Source organism: Perognathus longimembris, chromosome 26 (genome assembly GCF_023159225.1).
Source record: "Perognathus longimembris pacificus isolate PPM17 chromosome 26, ASM2315922v1, whole genome shotgun sequence".
NCBI lineage: Eukaryota > Metazoa > Chordata > Mammalia > Rodentia > Heteromyidae > Perognathus > Perognathus longimembris.
Window position 1 is genome coordinate 9,718,562 of NC_063186.1, and position 19,281 is coordinate 9,737,842.

The 19,281-nt window shown below is 44.2% G+C and overlaps 1 protein-coding gene across 16 annotated transcripts in view; it reads left to right on the forward strand.

Moving 5' to 3' along the window:
- The first annotated feature begins 385 nt into the window (after positions 1 to 385).
- Positions 386 to 19,281, forward strand: part of Map4 (microtubule associated protein 4) — a 94,589-nt gene continuing 75,693 nt past the window's right edge. For 14 of the 16 annotated variants that reach the window (XM_048334511.1, XM_048334517.1, XM_048334519.1 and 11 more), the window contains exons 1-2: positions 386 to 520; positions 1,379 to 1,419. The gene's annotated coding sequence lies outside the window, so the exon portion shown is untranslated. Of the gene's footprint in view, positions 521 to 1,378; positions 1,420 to 17,074; positions 17,093 to 19,281 lie in introns of those variants that run through there. The other 2 variants (XM_048334513.1, XM_048334512.1) reach the window with 2 other exon arrangements.

The window sequence follows — 19,281 nt, forward strand, 5'->3', positions numbered from 1 at the left end:
CATACTTTCCCCACCCCACCCCCCCGACTCTGGGCACCCGGAAATCCTCAGAGGGAAGGGGAACGGCGGGTTGGTCCCCGAGGAACCCGGCACAGGCAAGTGAATGCCTGTCACTCGCCGGAGTCCTTCATAAACCCGGAGCCGGCGGTCCGGAACCCCCCCTCACACACACACACACACACACACACACACGCACCTCCTCCGTCGCCGTCAACCGCCCGCCGCTCGCGCGCTTCCCGCGAGCAGGGTCGCGGCGCCGAGGTCAGTGTTCATTGGTTGGCGGCAGCCCGTCGGCCCGCCCCTCAGCCACGCCTATTGGTTGGAGGCGGCGGCGCCCTGTGGGTAGGCGGTGGCGGCGCCCCGCCCACGCGCCGGCCTTCAAGAGGGCGACGAGGAAGCGGCCACCTCCCTGCGTGTGCCCCGCCCCTCGCCGCCCGCTGCGCCGCGGACTCCGCGCTCCTCCCGGCCTTCTCCCGGCTCCATCCGGCTGTGGCTGCGGCTGCTGCTCCGGCAACGGCCGGTAAGGACCGCGGGCTGTGATTGGAGGGGCGGCTTCTCGGTAGTCGGGGTGTGTGTGTGCGTGTGGTGTGTGTATGTATGTGTGAGGGGGGTGGGCTTCTCGAAGCTTCTCCCCCCCCCAACCCACTCTAACCCGGGGTGGGCTGTCCGAGACCCCCCCTCCCCCTCAGGGCCCGCCCCAGGCAGGGAAGGGCGGCGGCCGGCCTTGCCCGCCTGAGGGACGCGCGGGTGTCTCGGAGGAGGGATGGAGCGTGACCTTCTGGACACTGGAAATTGGGGTGTGTGGGGAGGCGGGGAGGGTCTGTTTCCAGAGAGTGGGGTGGTGGTGGTGGTGGTGTTCTGAGCCGCACCGCTTTTCAAGCTCAGGATGAACTGAACCGGAGGAATTGAGAGAGGTGGAGGGGGGGGGGGGTCGGCCTTGGAGGCCTTGGGGTGGGGTTCGGGGGCGGGGGGTGGTGGTGGGGTGGGAGGGAGGAGGATGTAGATTTCTTAAAGGTTTCTCGGGGTGCGTCGTTGGTTGCAGCGAGCTTCCTACGTTGTGGTCAGTCCAGGGGTCCTGGGAGGTGTGTGTGTGGGGGGGCGAGTGTGTGTGAGTGTGTGTGTGTGTTTGATGGTTCTGGAGTATTCTCTAGCACGGAGCCAGGATTCTTCTTTTTTGGGGGTGGTGGTGGTGCCGGTCCTGGGGTTTGAACTTGGGGCCTGGGCGCTGGTCCCTTGAGCATTAGTGCGCCAGGCTCGTTAATAACTGCACCGCCCCCCCCCCAACTTGGGGCCACACAGCTACACTTCCAGCCTTTTGGTGGTGGTTAATTGGAGATAAGAAGTCTCACAGGTTTTTTTTTTTCTCTTCCTTGCCTAGGCTGGCTTTGAACCGCAATCCTCAAGATTTCAGCCTCCTGAGTAAGTTTAGTATTACAGGCCTGAGCCCCCAGCGCCCCAGCTGCCCCCCCCCCTCTTTCCCTGCAGCATGTCATGTGTTTGGGGCGGGAGAGGCCGCAGAGGGTCGAGTTAAGGTGTGTGGGATGGGTGGGGTGGGAGAGGGGGTGGGCAGGGACCACCAGAGGACTGAGATGGACAGTTGGAAACTCGGAACCAGGGATTGTAGGTTTTTTTTTTTTTGCACATGGCTACAAGTTCACTTGATGTGTGGGCCCCAAGTTCGGTTTTAGTCTCGAAATTGCTTCTTTGGTGGTGGGGGGAGGGTGGGAGGGAGGAAAGGAGAGAGGGAGTTAGGGAAGGGGTGTGTGTGGTATTTGCTTATCTCCCAGATTGGTAAATTAAATGCATTTGCTACCTCCCGGGAGGAGGCAGAGTGATTGCCTTTAAGTTTGTGTTTTAGAACCCAAACCCCAGCGGTGAAACTTGTATTTCTTGGAAAGGTTAGTTAGTGTTACCCATCTTTCTACTGGAAACAACCCCCCCCAACCCCACCCCCTTTTCTCCTTTCCCTAGGCTGGTCCAGTTACAGTATTGGTCCCCAGGGCCTCTCGATTCTCCCTCCCTGGCTGCACACACAGCATGGCAGTGTTTCTGGTTCTGTGTGTGTGTGTTGGTGTGTGTATGTATATGTGTCTGTATCTCCCGCCCATTTCATTTGCTGCAGGCAGCTTTTGGCAACTGCCTTCGCTCTTTCCCAGGGATGGTTGTGGCATTGCATCAGGGGATATTTGTGCTTGTAATTTGCTCAGTCAGCCCAGGAGGAGGGAGGATCAGAGGCTGCAGTGTTGAGAGGAGGGGGGAGCCGGCAGCTTGGCTGGGTAGGCCGAGAAATGGGTGTGGCAAGGGAAAATATAGCTGCTCCAGGCCTATAGGGTAACATTGCCCAGTCATCAGCGCCCGGATTCACAGACCAGTTCACAGCAGCAGCTATTTTTATAAATCAATCCTGAATCCAAGCTGAGCACATGGATTTAGAGTGAACAGTTGTCATGCTCTAACTATTACAGGCTGGGTGTTTGGTAGACAACATTTGAGTTGCTAAGCAAGACTTCATCTGTAGAGTGCAACAGGTATTTGGCTTGCCACATTTTAACTTTGCTTTCTTACCTTCCTGGAATGGAACTCTCTGCAGGTGATATCTCTTTAAATTGAAAGAGTTTGATGGTCTATACTACTTCTTTTCAAGTGAAATAGTTTTACCTCAATTATACTCTTGTAAATGTAGCTGAAAGCAATCTAGTATCTGCCATCATCTAGGAACTAGTTGTATGTATGTATATGTGTATGAATGAGTGGATGATTGTATGTATGATTTACTGCTGTATTGAGGCGTAAACTCAGAGACTGGGCACTGTCCCTTAGTTTTTCAGCTCAAGGCTGTTGCTCTGCCACTCGAACCACAACTCCAGTCTAGTTTTTCAGTGGTTGGGATAAGAGTCTCATAAACTTAACAGCTTCAAATCTCAATTCCCCTATCTCAGCCTCCAGAGTAGCTGGGATTATAGGCCTGAGCCACTGATGCTAGTTTTTATTTACTTTTTATTTATTTTTTAGGTGTTGAGGAAATTGAGGATGATCAGAATAAAAAGTCACACAGAAGCTGTGTGTATGTGTGTGTGTATATGCGTATGCACATACATGTGTGTTGATGTACACTTGCTGTAATCCCAGTGCTTGGGAGGCTTAAGCAAGAGGATGGTGGATTTGAGGCCAGCCTGGGCTACATATTGAAATGTAACAAAAAGCAAAAACCCAAACAGTTAAGAAAAGAGCACACAGACAGTTAAGTGGTAGGAAAATTACGTAAATCAAGATTCCTGTGATCTCTACTTAGATTTTAAAAAATGTGCTGGTATTGGGGTTGAACTCAGGGCCTCATGCTCTCCTTTGGCTTTTTTTTTCCTTTTGGTGTCTCCTGGGGCTTGAACTCAGTCTAGGCCCTGTCCCTCCTTTGTGCTCAAGATTAGTAATTTACTGCTGTATTTCTTTACTTATTTAGTTGTTCCTAAGGCTTGAACTCAGGGCCTGAGCTCTTTTGCTCAAGGCTAATGCTGTTTGACACTTTGACAGTGCCACTTCTGGTGGATAATTGGGGAAACAGTCTCACGGACTTTCCTTGTTCCTAGTTCCTAGCAGCCTAATCGGTAATAAGGTATGAAGAACACTGGGTGGTAGCTGGGGGGTTTGTGGCTCATGCTTGTAATCCTAGCTGTTCAGGAGGCTGAGATCTGAGGATCCCAGTTAGAAGCCAGCCTGGGCAGGGAGATCTGCGAGACTCTTATCTCAATAACTACTCAGAAAAAGCCCAAAGTGGCACTGTGGCTCAAATGGTAGAGCATTAGTCTTGAGCACAGAAAGGCTTAGGAACAGTGCCCAGGCCCTGACTTCAAGCTCGGACCTGCCAAAAAAAAAAAAAAGAGAGGGAGAGGGAGAGAGAGAGGGAGAGAGAGAAAGAAAATAAATAGATGGGAATAAATAGATGGGAAATAGATGGGAATATGGCCTAGTGGTAAGAGTGCTTGCCTTGTATACATGAAGCCCTGGGTTCGATTCCCCAGCACCACATATATAGAAAATGGCCAGAAGTGGCGCTGTGGCTCAAGTGGCAGAGTGCTAGCCTTGAGCAAAAAGAAGCCAAGGATAGTGCTCAGGCCCTGAGTCCAAGGCCAGGACTGGAAAAAAAAAAAAGAGAGAGAAAAATAGAAAAACACTGGTATTTTTAGGGGATATTTTAATTGTTGCAGAAGCCTTTCGTGTCTTTCTTTTTCCATTGTGTATTGTCTTAGCATTCCTGTGTTAGAACCCTCAAATAAATAATCATCACAAATTATATATATTTAAGTCCATTCTTGGTTGAAATGGAAGGAAACACCTGGGTAATTGTCCCCCCCCCTTTCCCTCTCTCTCTTTCTCCTTTCTTTCCCAGACTCTCTTCCTTTGTTTCACAGCTGGTACTCTTATCACTTTGAGCCAGGCCTCCTGTCTAGCTTTTTTTTTTGGTTGCTTGTGGGGCTTGAACTCGGGGCTTAGGGTGCTGTCCCTGAGCTCTTCTGCTCAAGTGGTAGAGTGCTAGCCTGCCACTTGAGCAACTGTGCCACTTCTGATTTTTCTGGTTGTTAATTGGAGATAAGAGTCTCACAGACTTTCCTGCCTGGGCTGACTTTGAATCATGATTCTCAGAGCTCCCCATCCTGAGTAGCTAGGATTATAGGTGTGAGCAACCAGACCTGGTGTGAAAGTAGTAATACTGTACCTAGTAATACTGTACCTAGATTTTCAGATAAGGTGTCCATGGAGGGAAATGTAAGCCAGAAAAGACAAATTGTTTTTATTGGTTTTAAAACAAAGTGATAATATAGGTCCTCTTGGTTTCTTTCTTTCTTTTTTTTTTTTTGGCCAGTCCTGGGCCTTGGACTCAGGGCCTGAGCACTGTCCCTGGCTTCTTCCCGCTCAAGGCTAGCACTCTGCCACCTGAGCCACAGCGCCCCTTCTGGCCGTTTTCCATATATGTGGTGCTGGGGAATTGAACTGAGAGCTTCATGTGTAGGAGGCAAGCACTCTTGCCACTAGGCCATATTCCCAGCCCTTGGTTTCTTTTTTTCTTTTTTTGCCAGTCCTGGGCCTTGGACTCAGGGCCTGAGCACTGTCCCTGGCTTCTTTTTGCTCAAGGCCAGCACTCTGCCACTTGAGCCACAGCGCCACTTCTGGCCATTTTCTATATATGTGGTGCTGGGGAATCGAACCCAGAGCTTCATGTATATGAGGCAAGCACTCTTGCCACTAGGCCATATTCCCAGCCCCTATAGGTCCTCTTATACATTAAAAAAATCAGTTGGGCCTTTGTGGTAAAATAAGACTTTCATTTTTTATTGGATGACAAGTATGTCAGATATAAGAGAGTAGAGATAATAAATATGATCAACAATTTGGATAATTACACCCTTAAAAACAGTCTTTAAAGCCCAGTCAAGTAGATCCAGTTAAGAATCCCACATACTAACACAACTTTGACAAATAGGAGAACTTTGGCCTTGATAGTTGATGAGTATACACAGTGTTTACTTGTGATTTCTGAGGAATCTCAGCCATGTGCTAATTTTCACATTATGCAAGTGGTTTATTAAGCTTTTCAGGTTGGTTCCTTCTCTTTAGCTCTTCTTTCTCCCCTCGTTCATTATAAATTGGCCCACATGATGCAGTAGTCTTAAGACTGAGTAACTTTTTTATGTGTGCATGTGTATGAAAATTTCAGACTATTTTAATTGCTTGAAGATAACTTTTTCAACTTGTTTTTAGATGTTGTTACTTTAAAGCCAGTGAAACAGACTGTTAGGCTTTGTAAACATCTTATGTTTTTAAAATGCGAATTATTTGTTTAATCCAATGAATATATATTGTCTAATACATTCTAAGTTTTGGCATATATACTAAGGATGTAAAGATACACTGTAGTTTTGCTGGCTGCCTGGGCTCAAGGCTGTAACCCTTGCTACTTGGGATTCAGAGAACAGGCAATCATGGTCGGAATTCAGCTGGGCCATAAATGTTTATGGCATTGCATCTAAACCAATGATTGGATGTTGTGGAGTCCAGTTGTGATCACAACTACTGGGGAAGCATAATGGCTGTACACAATGGTATATGACTTGAAAATAAACAGTGAGCCAGCCCAGTAGCTCATACCTGTAATCCTAGCTACTCTTGATCTGAGGATCAAGATTTGAAGCCACCTGAGCAGACCAATTTGAGACTGTTAGTAAGCAAAAAGTTGGAAGTAGAGGTGTTGCTCAAGTGGTTGAATATTAGTCTTGAGCATAAAAACTAAGCAAGAACAGGAGGCTCTGAGTTCAAGCCCCCGTAATGACCCTTTCAAAAAACACCAAACAAAAAACCCAATGAGAAAAGAGGATGGAGATGTGGCTCAAGTGATAGTGCCTCCTATCAAGAATGAGATCCAGGGGCTGGGAATATGGCCTAGTAGCAAGAGCGCTTGCCTCATACACATGGAGTCCTGGGTTCAATTCCCCAGCACCATATATATAGAAAACAGCCAGAAGTGGTACTGTGGCTCAAGTGGCAGAGTGCTAGCCTTGAGCAGAAAGAAGCCAGGGACAATGCCCAGGCCCTGAGTTCAAGGCCCAGGACTGGCCAAAAAGAAAAAAAAAAAAAGTGAGATCCAGACTGGGAATGTGGCTTAGTGGTAGAGTGCTTGCCTAGCATTCATGAAACCTGGATTCGATTCCTTAGTACCACATACACAGAAAAAGTTGAAAGTGGCACTGTGGCTCAAGTGGTAGAGCTCTAGCCTTGAGGGACAGTGCACACAGGCTCTGAGTTCAAGCCCCAGGACTGGCAAAAAAAAGTCTCACTGATTTTCCTGCCCAGTCTGGCATCTAACTGTGTGATCCTCAGCTGAGTAGGATTACAGGCCTGAGTCACTGGTGCCTGGCTTGTTTATATACTCAGAGAAAGTTTCATTTATATTGATACAATAGTGTAGAAGTACAGGCAGTCCACTTGGTCCCACACTGAAGCTGGGAACCTTGTTGCAAATGGGTGGGAATGAAAATCCTGGCTATCCTACTTGGCCTTTTCTGATTCTATCCTGTAGAAGGTATTCAGTGACTCATTTACAGATTGAGAAGGTGGAACTGTGGGCTCCCCTTGTGGCATTTGCTGGTGGGTGGGGTTTACACCCCATGGTATTTTTTCTGTGGTGGTTGAATGGAGTAGTTGGATTCTTTTCTGCAACTTTGTTGTCTTGCTAGACTTCACCCTTCCTGTTCTTTTGTTGGAACTTTTGCCCAAGGATCAGTGCTTTGCTTTGCCAACTTCAATTCCAATTCTTGGATATGAGTCCAAAGGAAAAAAAACCCACGGAATTTTTTCACTATTATTCTTTGGGTCCTGAGGTTCTTAGCTGTTCTGCCTTCTCTTTACATTTCAGTCTTATGTTCATTTTGTACACAGTAGCTATGGTAGGAATGGGCAGGCAGAAATATATATATATATATATATATATATATATATATATTTTTTTTTTTTTTTTTTGCCAGTCCTGGAGCTTGGACTCAGGGCCAGAGCCCTGTCCCTGGCTTCTTTTTGCTCAAGGCTAGCGTTCTTCCACCCTGAGGCACAGTGCCACTTCCGGCTTTTTCTGTTTATGTGGTACTGAGGAATCAAACCTAGGGCTTCATGCATGCTAGGCCAGCACTCTACCACTAAGCCACATTCCCAGCCCTGGTCTACCACTTTGAGCTACAGCTCTACTTCTAGTTTTCTGGTGGTTAATTGGAGAAAAGAGTCTCAAGAGTCTCAACCACAATCCTCAGATCTCAGCTTCCTGAGTAGCTAGGATTACAGGCATGAGCCACTAGCGCCTGACTTCATATTTTTTTTTTTAGATAAGTATATGTACTATGAATGAACTTTCACTATATTTAAGCATCATTTCTTGACAACAAATACATATATAAAACACCATTTTGTATGTTTTGTGCATTTTCAAGAGCTCATCATCAGTCTTTGATACCTCCCATACATTAAATGCTGAGAGATAGTTCATATACAGAGAATATGAATCTCAGTATTTTAGCATCAACATTTTTTGGGGGGGCTGGGGATATGGCCTAGTGGCAAGAGTGCTCGCCTTGTATACATGAAGCCCTGGGTTCGATTCCCCAGCACCACATATACAGAAAATGGCCAGAAGTGGCGCTGTGGCTCAAGTGGCAGAGTGCTAGCCTTGAGCAAAAGGAAGCCAGGGACAGTGCTCAGGCCCTGAGTCCAAGGCCCAGGACTGGCAAAAAACAAAACAAAACAAAACATTTTTTGGGGGGGGGTCAGTACTGAGGTTTGATATTCATCAGTGTTTACTAAATGAAGAAAACCAGATTAACTGCTTATTTCAGATAGCATAGGTCTTTAGGTTTTGCAGTTGAAAAAGCAAGCTGTGTATAATCTTCACCACTTGGAAGGCTGATATTGAGAGGATTATGATTAGAGGCCAGCCTGGGGAAGGAAAGTCCATGAAATTCTTATCTCTAATTAGCCACAAAATGTGAGTGGAGCTGTGGTTCAAGTGGCAGAACACTAACTGTAATCACAAAAGCTCAGGAACATTGCCTAGGCACAGAGTTCAAGCCCCAGAACCAGCACAAAAAGAAAAGAAAAAAACATTAGGGGATGTGGCTCAGTGGTGGAATGTTTGTAGAACGGGCAAGCTTGGGACCCTGAGTTCAAACTCTAGTACTACCAACAAAGAAGTAAAAGTGAAAGTGTTTATGTAGCTTTACAAAATGCTATTTTGATGAAAATTCTCAATTATATTTTCCATTATAGTACAAGTGGTGGTTATGCTTTTCAGCAGAAAATTGAAGATAATAATGGCTTTCTTGTTTATTCTTGGAGGAAATCAGAGATACTAGCAGTTTCCTTTAGTGAACCCTAGCATTAGTTTTTGCTAGAATTTGCAAAACCTAAGCCAGGATGATTCATTCAACTCTTTTCCATATTAGATTTTTTTTTTTTGAACTTACGTGAAATGTACTTCCAAATTTTCACATTTATTAGGAAATTTAGATTTTTATCTGAATTTTTAGTATTAGCTCCTTTGGAATTATGTTGGTGGTCTAGTTAAGTATTCCTCAATTTTCTTATGCTTGTATGATCTTTTTCTTGTCGAGAGCTTCAGTGTAGCTCAAGTAGAAATGGATAATTGTAAAATTACTTTATGAAAGACCATAGCTCTAGGAGCATATATTTGGAGTTGTTTTAGTTCTGTTTCCTGGAAGATGAAATCAAGATCTTTTGTTTAGGAAGTGTGTGTGTGTGTGTGTGTGTGTGTGTGTGTGTGTGTGTATGTATATGTACCAGGGCTTGAACCTTGGGCTCTCAGTTGTTTTTATTTTTGCTCACAGATGAGGCTCGCTTCCACTCGATCCATACCCCTAGTCTGGCTTGTTGGTTAGTGAACTGAGTCTCTTAAACTATTATGCCCTGGCTAGCTTCAAACTGTGATCCTCCAATCTGAGCCTCTAGAGTAGCTAAGATTTCAGGCATGAGTCACTGGTGTCTGACTTCTTTTTTTTTTTTTTTTGTCAGTTGTGGGGTTTGGACTCTGCGCCTGGGCGCTGTCCTGGGCCCACTTTTGCTCAAGGCTAGCACTCTACCAGTTTGAGCTACAGTGCCATTTCTGGTCTTGTGGCGGTTAATTGTGAGTGGCTTATAATTAGGTTTACCTTTTTCTTTGTAAGGGTAATGATACTATGAAAACATTGAAAAAACATAGAATAAGGGGAAATGACCTCATTACCAGTTTTTGTATTCATTTACAAATAGTTCACTCAGAAGTCTTCAGGAAGCTTAATGTTTTGGACAGTTGGCAGTTTGTGATTTGAGATCACTGTCTGGCAGTTCATTTGGTTCCAAATGTTCCAGAACAGCTTCCTTGGGATCACCTGGAGAAAATAGTTTGGCCTTCCACCTTTTTTTTCTGATTTATTAGATCTGGAGACTATTTGATTAAACTCAGGACCTCATGATTATTAGGCTTATTGCTCAGCTGATGTTCTGTCACTTGAGCCATGCTTTTAGCCCAGGAATTGACCCTTAGGGCTTTGTGGCCATATGCACCATTAGGCAAGGACTCTACTTGCCCCCTGAATTAAAAAAAAAATTGGCTTATTGTTGAGATTGTTGATGTGTATAGTTTGGACATTTAAAATGTAAGTTCATTGAATTTTTTTTTTTTTTGCCAGTCCTGGAGCTTGAACTCAGGGCCTGAGCACTGTCCCTGGCTTCTTTTTGCTCAAGGCTGGTACTCTGCCAACTTGAGCCAGAGCCACAGTGCCACTTCTGTGGCCTTTTCTGTGTATGTGATGCTGAGGAATCGAAACCAGGACTTCATGCATGCTAGCCCAGCACTCGACCACTAAGCCACATTCCCAGCCCCTTTGTTTTTTGACACTAAATGTTGTTGAATATGTGATATTGGTGACGTTGCTTTTACTTTTGGTGAGGAAGCTCAGTGTCCTAAGCAAGTACATGGGATTGTAATTCAAGAAGGTGATGGTTTGATCCTTTATCTTCAGCTTTCTTGGTGTAATGGGAGATTATCAGCAAGCATCATGATCAGGTTACAGCATCTGAACAGTTCTACAACCAGTTTTAGTTTCAGAGTTAGCACACTGCTTTTTTTACATTTTCCTTTTTAAAATTTTCCTTTTATATTTTGTATGTCTCTCTTTTTCTTTCTGTCCTCTCCCTTCCTCTCCCTTTTTCTCCCATTTTCTCCTCCCCTTTCCCTCTCTCCCTCCCTTCCAACCTCTCTCACAATATTGAGGTTTGAATTCAGGTTTTGGCTTGAGCAGTCTGGGAATGTGGCTTAATGGTAGAGTGCTCGCCTAGCATGCATGAAGCCCTAGATTCTATTCCTCAGTACCACATACACAGAAAAGGTTGAAAGTGGTGCTGTGGCTCAAGTGGTAGAGTGCTAGCCTTGAGCAAAAGCAGCTCAGGGACAGTGCCTAGGCCCTGAGTCCAAGCCCCAAGACTGGCCAAAGAAAAAAGAAAAGAAAAACAGATCAGGGATCAGATGATCAGAGATCATCAGAGATGTCATTGAAGAGCCACTGTTTTTGTCAGCTATCAAATATTTATGAAGTTAATGATCATGCCTCACTAGGAATTTCTATTTACTGACCTTTCAGGAGAGACCCATCATTTCAAAGGCAATTTTATTTTGAAAGTGAATTACAATGAAAATCAGCACTGAGACAATAACAAAATGAGCCATCTTTTAAACACCTGTTTTTAAGGAATTAATAGGGATTTAGTAAGAGCCAAGTGCTAAGGATGTAGTTCAGTGGTAGTCCATTTCCCTAGCACATGCAAAGAACTGGATTTGATCTCAACACGGGGGAGCGGGGATGGAAAGTAAGAATCAGTATGTTATGTATTATCATTGTGTATACTTGCCATAAGTTCAATATTATACTATTGTTTTCTGTCAGTTTTATTTGATCTGAGTGGCTGTGTTCTGTTGGTGTGGTAGTACCTGCTTGTAATTCCAGCACTTAGGCGGCTCAGGCTTTAGGAGAATCTTGTGTTACAGACACAGTAGCTAGCTTGGGATAAGTAGTGAGACCCTATCTGAAACAATGCAAAACAAAACAAGTATCTGTCTTCTAACATCTGTAAGTTAAGTAGGTTAGGCCAGGTCAAGTTACCACATGAACTTTCCCCTCATCCTACTTGGTCTTTCACATCCTGCTTTGGGTCATCATGACTTCTTCCCCATCCCTAAAACAGGACTGACTGCGCTGTGACTACTCTACCCCTAGCTATTGACTTTATTTTTATTTATTTATTTTGCCAGTCTTGAGGCTTGAACTCAGGGCCTAGGCGCTGTCCCTGAGCCTCCTTGTGCTCAAGGCTAGCACTCTACCAGTTGAGCCACAGTACCACTTCTGGCTTTCTTTGAATAGTTAATTGGAGATAAGAATCTCATACAGTTTCCTGCCCAGGCTGGCTTTGAACTGTGATCCTGAGATCTAGCTTCCTGAGTAGTTAGGATTACCAGCACCTGGCGTAACCAAGATGGGCTTCTAATAGTGGAGGCTTGTAGAGTGCTCTTTTGTATTGTTGTTGTTATTATATTTGCCAGTTCTGGGGCTTGAACTCAATGCTTGGGCACTGTCCCTGGGCTTCTTTTGCTCAAGGCTAGCACTCTACCCCTTGAGCCACAGTGCCACTTCCAGCTTTTTCTGTGTATGTGGTGCTGAGGAATCCAGCCCAGGGCATCATGTATGCTAGGCGAGCACTCTACCACTAAGCTACCTTTCCAGCCCCCTCCTAGAACGCTCTTTTAAAAGATTTGTATTCAGCAGTGAATGCCATACTCTGTGTGTGTGTGTGTGTGTGTGTGTGTGTGTGTGTGTACACATACCTGTCTTAGAGCTTGAACTTAGGATCTGGGCACTGTCCTTGAGCTTTTATGCTCAAGGATGGTGCTCTACCACTTGAGTCACATTTCCACATCTCCTGAGTAGCTAGGATTACAGGTATGAGCCGCCAGCGCACAGTGCATTTTGGTATTTTGAGCTGTTTTTGAGCTATATATAGCTCTCTACTACTTAGGGGCTCCAAACTGATGACTCCATATGCCACTTGCATGGAAATTTGACTGGTTTTCAAAAGCTCTTTCCGTTCCAAAGCAAATGAATTGGCAACAGAAATTACTTTCATTCATAGAATTCTTCTGTTTTCCGGTACTGAGTTAAGAGTTAGTTGCGTGCTGGTGTCTCACACATGCAATCCTACTACTCAGGAGGCTGGAAAATCTCAACTCAAAAAGCCTTTTAAAACCAGACTCCATTCTCAAAATAACCATCAAAGAGCAGGGCTGGAAGTATGGCTTAAGTGGTAGATTGACAGCCATGAGCCAGAAAACTGAGTGCGAGCAGAGGTTCTGAGTTCAGGCCCAAATACAAAAAAAGTGTAGGGGGGGAGTTAAATGTTGGTAATTTGTTAGTGTAGTTTGGAGAAAGCCTATAAAAGCATATTTGAATGCTGGGTACTTTCTGATGGCTCACACCTGTAATCCTAGCTATTTAGGAGGCTGAGATCAGGATCACAGTTCAAAACCATCTCCGGCCGGAAAATCTGTGAGACTCTGATCTCCAGTAAGCCACCAGAAAACTGAAAGTGGAGCTGTGGCTTAAAGGCGTAGAGTCTCAGCCTTGAGCAAAAGAAAGAGGTCAGGGATAGTACCCAGTCCTTGAGTTCAAGCCCTACAATTGACCTCTTCCCCCGCCCCCTCCAGTATATGAACTAAACAGTTTTCAACCTAAAAAAAAAAACCCAATGTATTTTCAGGTCAGAATCCTCTTGCAGATACTTTGGCTAGCCTTTAGTTTAGACTAAGAATAGTTGAAACTATGAAATACATACTGATAAGGAATAGTTTTGTTTTTTGCAGAATCAAGTGGTCTGCTTTGAAAGGTAGGTCTCTGTACTCCTCAGGTTTGCCAAATCAGATTCTGAGTGTAGGATTTTTCATCTATTTTAAGCCATGTTTTCTAGGGGTTGTTCACTGTAAAGTTTGAAAGCTGCTTTCATTTTGGTATCCATTGGGTGTTGCTTAAGCCTCTTGAATCCATGTGTATTTAGTGCTGATTCTGTCAATGAAGGATGATTCTTTCCTTTTATTCTTTTCTTTTTTCCTATTGGCTGGCAGAGGATAGGTGGATCTGCCAACAGAAAAATCTACTACTAGTGAGTGGCCAAAAACCATAGTGATAATAGCAGTTCACATCCATGAAGTGTAGGAATTGGGGGTGCTGCAACTTCTTATGTTTTGTATTCTCTTTTGAGAAGGATGCAAGTGATTCTGTGTGAGAGGCCATATTTTCAAGAGATCATCCGCACTGGGAAACTGAAAAATTATTTTTGTGGTGTGAAAGATAGAATACAGCGCCTTCCTGTTCACTGAGTGTTCTACTACTGAGCTACATCCTCAGCCTTGGTGTTGTGAAACTCAGTTGTAGCGTGGTCTGGCTATGAACTTGGAATCCTCTTGCCTCTGCTTCTATAAATGCTGAAATTAGACACCTATACCTTCACAGAACTGAAAGCTACTTTGATCCACACTCTTTTCTATTAAGAGATAGTTTTTTTGGGGGCCAGTCCTGGGCTTTGGACTCGGCCTGAGCACTGTCCCTGGCTTGTTTTTGCTCAAGGCTAGCACTCTGCCACTTGAGCCACAGCGCCACTTCTGGCCATTTTCCGTATATGTGGTGCTGGGGAATTGAACCTAGGACCTCCTGTATACGAGGCGAGCACTCTTGCCACTAGGCCATATCCCCAGCCCAAGAGATAGTTTTTAATCAGAACTGATAATTTGAAATTGTGGGTCAGAGCCAACTCTGGAAGACTAAAGAAGCTAGTCGTAGTTGTGTACATCTGTAAATCCCAGTACTCAGGAAGCTGAAATGCAAAGCCAGATGGGGCTGCAGAGTGACTCAGACAAGGAAGGACTAAACCAGTACAAACTCTAGAAGGGAATGGAGAAGATACTGGTGTATTTCACATAGTGAGAATGAGTTGATTTATGAAATGTCTGTTGTATCTCTATATATGTGAATGAGTCATGTAAATATACCATGGCTTGTGATAAAAAGAAAAAAATAGGAGATTTGAAAGCTGGTAAGATATATAGAATGTTTTCCTTCATGGGTAGCATCTAAAATAGGTACTGATGAACATCCAGAGATCACTTAAACCCTTCTATTGGCTTGGGATCTGTAAGATGATGATGATGATGATGATGATGATGATGATGATGATGATGATGATGGTGGTGATGATGGTGATGATTTTGTCAGTCATGGGACTTGAACTCAAGGGCCTGGGTGCTGTCCCTGTGCTTTCTTGCTCAAGGCTAGTGTTCTGTCACTTTGAGTCACAGTACCACTTCTGGTTTTCTTGTGGTTATGGAGATAAGAGTCTGACAAACTTTTCTACCTGAGCTGCCTTTGAACGGTGATCCTCAGATCTCAGCCTCCTGAGCCATCAATGCCTGTCTAGGATCTGTAAGTTTACAAGCGGAGTAGTAATCTAAGGCAAGTTGTTTCAACTCTGTGTGTGTGTGTGTGTGTGTGTGTGTGTGTGTGTGTGTGTTTGTTTGCTGTTACTAGGGCTTGAACTCATGTCCTTGACTCATTTAGTCATTTAGTGTTTTTGCTCTTGACTAGTGCTTTAGCATGCGTAAGCTATGCTTCCGGGGAGCCCAGCTTTTTGTTGGTTAATTTGTGATAAAGTTTCATGGACTTCCTTTCTTTTTTTTTTGGCCCATCATGAGGGCTTGAACTCTGGGCCTGGCCACTGTCTCTGAGCTCTTCAGCTCAAAGCTAGCACTACCAGTTGAGCCACAGCTCTATTTCTGGTTTTCTGAGTGGTTTATTGGAGATGAGAGTCTCAAGGTCTTTTCTGCCCAGGCTGGCTTTGAACTGCAATCCTCAGATCTCAGCCTTCTGAGTAGCTAGGATGACAGGCATGAGCCACTGCTGGCCAGTTTATTTCAAATCTGAAGTATCTTGATATCTTCATTTTAAATGAGGATTTTAGTATATTTATACCCCAGAGTTGTTTCAACACAGTAATAATTAGAATGGTGTCTGGTATATAAGCATATGATACATATTTTTATTTTTATATGAGCCTGGTATTTCTTTTTTTTTTGGCCAGTCCTGGGCCTTGGATTGAGGGCCTGAGCACTGTCCCTGGCTTCTTCCCACTCAAGGCTAGCACACTCTGCCACCTGAGCCACAGCACCACTTCTGGCCGTTTTCCATATATGTGGTGCTGGGGAATCGAACCGTGAGCTTCATGTATAGGAGGCAAGCACTCTTGCCACTAGGCCATATTCCCAGCCCCCCGAGCCTGGTATTTCTTGAAATTTTATTTTTCATGTAATTTAGAGCCTAGTTAGCCTTAATATTTGGACTGGGATATCGGCTGTTTTTATCTATTTATTTATTTATTTATTTATTTATTTATTTATTTATTTATTTATTTATTTATATTTTTTGGCCAGTCCTGGGCCTTGGACTCAGGGCCTGAGCACTCCCTGGCTTCTTCCCGCTCAAGGCTAGCACTGAATAGGAAAACGGCCAGAGGGGGCGCTGTGGCTCAAGTGGCAGAGTGCTAGTCTTGAGCAAGAAGAGGCCAGGGACAGTGCTCAGGCCCTGAGTCCAAGGCCCAGGACTGACCAAAAAAAAAAAAAAAAAAAAAAAAAAAAAAATCACAAGAATGACCTTTTTCTAGTATCAAACAATTCTAAAAGTCATTTTGTTCATTTGTAGCCAGACAACAAAACAAAAAGAAAAATCTATAAAACAAGTGAGTTTTTAAAAAAAGTTTAATATGTGATCTGTTCTGCCACCCTCCCCATTCCTTCTCCCCGCCCCTATGATTCTTTATTTCCTTTTCCTAGCAGTGAAAAATAGATCTGGTTTCCCTGGTTATCACAGCTTGTAACAAAAAGCTTTTTGATGAAGTTGGCCAGTTGGGTTAGTAGGATGAGATCATTCTTTTCTAAGTAGTGTGTCATGTTCTAAATATTCGTTGAGACAAAAGCATGCCAGATTGACTAACTGCACAATAGGCCTGACTTTGTGGTTATGTTCAGGGCAGTAGTGTGAGTTTTCTGTGTGATAGAATACTTACTGATACAGAGAGGAAGGTGAAAGGTACTTGGCATAATAGAGCACTCTGGCTGGCCACGTGTAGAAAGAGATTAGAATGATAAAGGGGCTCTGGATACTCCTAAGGGAACTTGGGTGTAGACCATTAACATCCTAATAATGACAAATTACCTGAAACTGAATAGTTCTTCTCCCCCACACTCCCCCCCCTCCACTTTTTTTTTGTTTTATTTTTTTATGTTGGGCCTGGGGCTTGAACTGTGGCCCTGAATGCTGTTCCTGAGCCTTTTGCTTAAGGCTAGTGCTCTGCCACTTTAAGCCACATCACCACTTCCACTTTTCTGGTGGTTTATTACAGATCAAAGTCTCATGGACTTTACTGCAGGGGCAGGCTTTTGAACCATGATCCTCAGATCTCAGCCTCCTGAGTAGCTACAATGACACCCGGCTGAGTAGTTCTTGTATATTTAGGTTAACACATTGCTAATTAGAACTTAGTAGCTTGAAATTGGAGAGAAATATTCTAGAGTTGGATTTCAAGGCCATATGTTTGCTAGACAGGTACTCTACCACTGAAACTTCAACTCCGCCTCCTCCCCTTTTTTTTTCAGCCAGTCATGGGCCTTGAACTCAGGGCCTGAGCACTGTCACTGGCTTCCTTTTGCTTACTCTGCCATTTGAGCCACAGCTCCACTTCTGGCCATTTTCTATATATGTGGTGCTGGGGAATTGAACCCCAGGGCTTCATGTATATGAGGCAAGCACTCTTGCCACTAGGCCATATCCCCAGCCTCCTCTCCCCCTTTTTGTAAATGCTTAGACATTGTTCAATAAGGAAATGGCACTAGCCACTGAAGTATTCGATTATAATTATTAGGTGTACATTCTACAGATATGTAATTTATAATAATTTTACTTTTATTTATTTATTTTTTTGCCAGTCCTGGGCCTTGGACTCAGGGCCTGAGCACTGTCCCTGGCTTCCTTTTGCTCAAGGCTAGCACTCTGCCACTTGAGCCACAGCACCACTTCTGGCCATTTTCTGTATATGTGGTGCTGGGGAATCGAACCCAGGGCCTCATGTATACGAGGCAAGCTGTCTTGCCACTAGGCCATATCCCCAGCCCCATAATTTTACTTTTATATTAATATGCCAATCTAAAGATTTTGTGTACCTTTGACTAGTCAGACTGTTTTATTTTTACTTTTAAATTTTTTGTCCTGGGGCTTGACTTCAGGCCTGAGCACTGTCCCTGGCTTCTTTTCCTCAAGGCTAGCACTCTACCAATTGAGCCACAGCGCCACTTCTGGCCATTTCTATTCATGTGGTACTGAGGAATGGAACCCAGGGCTTCATGCATGCTAGGCAAGCACTCTACCACTAAGCCACACTCTCAGCGCCTGTACTTACTATTTTGCAATAGAACCCAAGAGTTTTCTGCTTAGGAATTTTCCTCCTGTGATTGATTTTCTGTGTCCAAATAAACATAGTTACTCAAGAATGGATGTCTCTTCCTTGAAAATAATTGTTTTTGGCTAGTCCTGGGGCTTAGACTTAGAGCCTGAGCACTGTCCCTGGCTTCTTTTTGCTCAAGGCTCTCTCTCATTCTACCTCTTGAGCCACAGCACTACTTCTGCCTTTTTCTGTTTATGTGGTGCTGAGGAATCAAGTCCAGGGCTTTATGCATGCTAGGCAAGCGTTCTACCACTAAGCCACCTTCCTAGCCCTGAAAAAAAAATTTTTTTTATTGATGTATAGTAATTTCATTATGTTTTGATGTTTTGGGTTCTTCTGGTGGGATTTGCACTGAAGGCCTGGGTTCTGTTTCTGAAGCTTTATGGCTCAAGGCTACTGCTTGAGCCATATCTCCACTTCCAGCATTTTGGTGGTTAATTGGAGATAAGAATCTCACAGATTTTCCTGCCCGAGTTGGAGTCTTGATTCTCAGATCTCAGCCTCTCCTCTGGAGTAGTTAGGATTACAGAGGTTTCATTGTGATATGTACATACATATACATATGATATGCTTTCATCAAATCCACCCCCTTAACCACAAATTTCTTGGCAGTGATTGAGTTAGTAAACCAAAGCAGCTATGGTGTTGCTATATTTAGACTTATGCCTTCCTCACTTCCAGTGATTCTATCATGTTTTTTAATTTAGGATGTTAGGTATAAATTTCTCTTTTATCTCATTATACCTTGCTTATTTTTGAATGATTAGGAATACATCTATTGCAAAAAATCTTTCAGTGCTGTATAAGAAATACAATAGGATATTGAACACAGCTAACATCAGAGCCACAAAGTCATTGTCCACCCACATTTGGTCTATCAGCCCACTGGCAGGAGGGAGAACAGACAAACCTTATACTGTCTTTTAAAGGTCAGAATATGTAGACTTTCACATCAGTAGAGAAACGCATTCCATTGAGGAGACAAAGTTCACTTTGCCTCCTACCCACTTAAGATTAAACTTGGAGAGTCAGCAAAAGTTTTTTAGTTGACGCCAGCTGCTGTTTTAGAGTTATCTCCATCATTTTCTTCCTCCTTCCCACCTCCTCCCCCTCTCATGGACTTTCCTACCTGGGCTGGCTTTGAACCGTGATCCTCAGATC